Raw genomic sequence first — 4692 nt, 5'->3', positions numbered from 1 at the left:
GTGTAGCACAGGCCCACCTGCCCAGGGGTGACACCACCCACAGTGGGCTGGGCCCTCCCACATCACTCATCAAGAAGCTGCCCCTCAGTCCAATAGAGGCAATTCCCTGATTGAGGCTCTCTCTATCCCGGTGTGTCAAGTTGACACTAAAGCTATCCAGGACAATTGACCCCTTGTCAACTTGTCACACAAAGACATCACTGTTACACCATAACCTTTCCATTTCTTGTCCCCAAGATGTGATGTTAACAATATCACAATGTAAGTTAGTAATAAAACTTTTGAAGTCCCACAGTCTGGGGTTGGAGAGATGGCTCAGCGGTTAAGAACACTGGTTGTTCTTGCAGAAGACCCGGGTTCGAATCCCAGCACCCACATGGCAGCTAACAACTGCACATATCCAACAGCCTCTTCTGACCTCCATGGGCATTGCACAACACAGGTGTACTTACATACATGCAGGCAATACACGCATACACATAAAATAAAAACAATAAATAAAATTTTTTAAAAAGTTCCATAGTCCTTAAAAAAAAGATCAAAATACTTAAAAGTCTAACTGTGGGCTCCTATAAAATCCAAAACAAGTATTGTCTTATTTCAAAGACACACCTAAGCAAAACCTAAGTTCAGCAAAGTAGCTCAAGGCTGTACATCTGGGATTCACTCACAATCTTCTGGACTCCAAAGGGTTTCAGCAGCTCCACTTCTCTGACTCTCCTGACCACAGCACACACAGCTCGTGTTGCAGACCTAGGCCAGCTCCATTCCACACCAACTGCTGCCCTTGATGGTCCTGGCAGCTCCAAAAAGCTGAGATCTTCACTGAACTTGAGCTGTGCCTTCACCAATGACCTATTCTAGCCTCTCGGGGGGCAAAGCCTTAGATTCTCCCCATGACCCTTTTTCAGTCCTGGCGTCTCCACTGCAACTGAAGCTGCTCTTTTACCAATGGCCTTTCCTGGCCTCTCAGCAGCTCTCTATGACCTCTTCACACTTTCTGCATTCCTCAAGAAAGCATATCAGAGGAATCTGAAAAAGGAAAGATATTACAGAAAGAGGAAAAAAGAAAAAAGAGAAAAATGGGGGTGGGGAGGAAGGGAGTGATGACAGAAGGAGGGAGGGAGGGAGAGTGAGGGAGAGAGGGTGAGGGAGGGAGAGAGAGGGGGGAGGGAGGAAGGGAGTGAAGGAGGGGGAGGGAAGGAGGGGAGGGTGGGAGGAAGGGAGGGAGGAGGGAGGGAGAGTGGGGGAGAGAGAGAGAGAGGGAGGGAGGGAAGGGAGGGACCAAAAGGCTACACTAGAACATATTCGCCCATCATTCACTTCCCTATAGTCTCAGAGATGGAGCCCCTTCCCCTAGTCTTTCCTGGCCTATGTACTCAAGCCCTTCCCCAAGGCCATGTGCAATTAGGGAAGAACTGCACACCTCAGGTTGGGAGGAGTGACTGGATACTCAGGTGTCTATGACCCTCCCTGTCCCTCCTTTCACAAGGGGATAGCAACAGTCAACAAGTCAAGCTCTGATGATCTTTTGCAAGCAGGCACAGCCAAACTGTTGTGGACGGCTGTTGTTTGGCTCAGAGGGTGATCCTACACAACAGTGGGTCTTCAGGAGTCTGGATCTGATCCCACTCCTGGGATGCCCTTTCTGAAGTCGGGCGTGGCACTTGGAACCTGGGTCTCTATGCCCCTGAAGACTCTGGCCACGTTTCCACCTTGCTGTGTGCTGAAGGGTTCTCATGTAGTTTCTTCCCCATAGTCTGGAGGAATTCTTGTGAGCAGGTTTTAGCTGCAGTCAAGCTGACAGGAACTTAAAACACCCGGTCACATCCACAGTGAAGAACAGATGTGTACACACTCTGCTAGCCTCGGCTCCTTCTTACCCAGTCCAGGGCCCCAAACGTGGACATGATGCCCCCACTTTCAAGCGGTCTTCTCACTTCAGTTAAGGCAATCAAGACAGTCCCCCACAGACATGCCTATAGCCCAACTTGATCTAAGCAGTCCTTCATTGGAATTCATTTCCAAGGCCAACTGACAATTAAACCTAACCTTCTGGCTGCTCACCCGTGTTGCAGCCCAGTGCCAAGCAGCCAAGCAGAGAGGGTGTTCCTGCCTTTCCTCTTCCTCTGCCACGGTCCTGTTTCTTTTCCCTCTTTAAAACGTCTGTATTTCACAATATAGTGTAATTTTCTGAGGTTCTCTCTCTTAAGTGTGGCTTGGTGAAAGGGGAGAGCTCCACAAACCACACTAATCCCTGAGACATAGTCTAGATTTTTCCTGTTCTGCTTTTCAACATGTCCTATTTTGCTTTGCTATGAGACTAGAGACTTCTGGATGTCATCCATGTGTTCTGAGGTTGTTACCCAGCATTGCCAAGTTTATGCCCTGTGTGTGTACGTCATCTGGCACCTTCAGTTTCTCAAGATAGTGTCTTTTCAACAGTCACATACTTCACAACATATGAAAATATTCAATCTTAAAAAAAGTTTTAAACATAAGAGTCTCATTATCTCTGAGACATTTTCCTAGTCCTAAAGACTAGATACACCTAGGGAGATCTGTTACTGAGGGAAAAATTTTGAAATAAATAGACTCTTTTGAACATGATAGAAAAAAATTTCAATAAGTTAGTATTTTAAAACTTGCTAGAGATCCAAATTTCTTCTTCTTTTCCAGGAAAAATATAATATATTTCCTGAAAGGGCAGCCAGGATTTCTTATACATAGAGTTGGCTTCTCTATATATTGTCAACGTTCTAGCATATGTTTACTTTCCTTGTAAGATACTACTTTTTAAAAATTATTTATTTACTTATTTATTTTAGTTTTTGTTTGTTTGGTCTTCTGTCTTTTTTTTTTTTATTTTTTGGTCTTTTTGAAACAGGGTCTCCCTGTAGCCCCAGCTGGGAACTCACTATGTAGACCAGGCTGGCCTTGAATCACAGAGATCCACCTGCTTCTGCCTCCTGAGTGCTGGGTTCAAAAGCTTGCACCACCATGCCTGACATACTACTTTATTTTAATTTTATGTGTATGAATGCTATGCCTGTGTATGTGTAAGTGCACCTGTATCATGCAGTGCCCTTGGAGGATAGAAGAGGGTGTTGGATCCCCTGGAACTGGAGTTACAGATGGTTATTAGTTGTCATGTGGGTGCTGGGATTCAAACCCAGTCTTCTGCAAGAGCAACCAGTGCTCTCAACCCCTGTAAGCTATATTTCTAAGATGTATAAGACAAAATAAATAAGTGTTCTTATAGTATTTTAGTTGTGTAGATAGGGATCACACTCACAGTAAAGATACTAATGTCTTTGTATAAATATATGTGTGTGAATGCATAGTGCAGTCCATGAATACAAGAAACAGTGTGATATAGAAAGAGCACAAAATGATAATCAAAACATCAGCTTCACCTCTATATTAACTTTATGAACTTAGACAAATTACTTCACCTTTAAGAGTCAGTAAAATAAAACATCTAAGCAATATAATACTTTCTAGCTCTCAAATAAGAAATGAGTCAGACACTGCATCTTAGAATGCGATTAGAGCTATGAATTTCTTGACAGCACTCAAAAATATCAGCTATTAATCTGTGACCTGTGAAAATTATGTCTTAAGATGTTCCTTCTGGGTGGCCTGATGCAAGCCACATGTGGGGGCTGACAGGGAACAAGAGCCTCAGGTTTAGCTGAGTCTTCACAGCACTGGCCCTATGCAAACAGGGCTGATCATACCTAACTTCGTGGACTCCCGCTGGGAAAACCACAGGCATTCTCAAATATCCTGCTTTAGTTCTGGCCTGAAAATGTTAAGTGGCATGTAACTAGGGGACCCATTTATCTTCTTCATAGGTGAGGAATCTTATACCTGAAACTGAATTTTTATGCTAGAAGACAAAAGTTGGCATGATATTTTTGGAGAGCTGACCTTCTTGAGCAGTAAGTGTGGAAAAAGACTGAAATAGGAAGTTGCACAGTTAACAAGCTCATGAAATTCACTAGTGATCAAAACAGTCCCTTTTGGCACCTTGCAGGCTTTCTTCATATTTTCTGAGATTATTTAACCGTGCTGCCAATCTCAACTGTGCATAAATATTTTTGTGGCTTTGAAATCACCACCCTGATGGCATATAGATGCTATACAGTGGTTATGACACATGTATAAATATTCATACCAGTCAAGATGCTGTCATACCTAGAACAGCGTGGCTTCTCCCAAATTAAAATATAAAAGGATATGTCACTTCCCCTCCGCTTTTGTCTTTGACTTCATGCTTAAATAAATGCTGGAGATGAAGAAGTGGACCCTGAAATTCATATCAAGGTTCAGGTGTAAGAGATTAAAACTAAAGACCAGTTCAACCCGACAGTTTAATTTACTTCTCTTAAGATCTTTAATACCAAACTTATCAGTTCTCTCTGTTAAGCATTAACTTGTTAAATGAGTCTTAATTATACATAAGCAGATGGAGATTTGAATTAAAATTACCTTACACTCCAGTGGCTTTAGTTCATTACAACTTATCTTCCTCTTAATCATTTAGGCAGACTCATCATCTTTCATATAGAAGTTATTAAAATATTCCAATTTCCATATTTCTTCAGATACAGCCACTATTAAATGGTAAGTAATACACATTAGTAGGTGACTTATGCCATCCAAGAGTTGGTGAATTATTCATGTCAG

Source organism: Nannospalax galili, unplaced genomic scaffold (genome assembly GCF_000622305.1).
Source record: "Nannospalax galili isolate Female #2095 unplaced genomic scaffold, S.galili_v1.0 scaffold357, whole genome shotgun sequence".
In the NCBI taxonomy this organism is placed as follows: Eukaryota; Metazoa; Chordata; class Mammalia; order Rodentia; family Spalacidae; genus Nannospalax; species Nannospalax galili.
The sequence above is the reverse complement of the archived record's forward strand: the minus strand, read 5'-3'. Positions refer to the sequence as shown.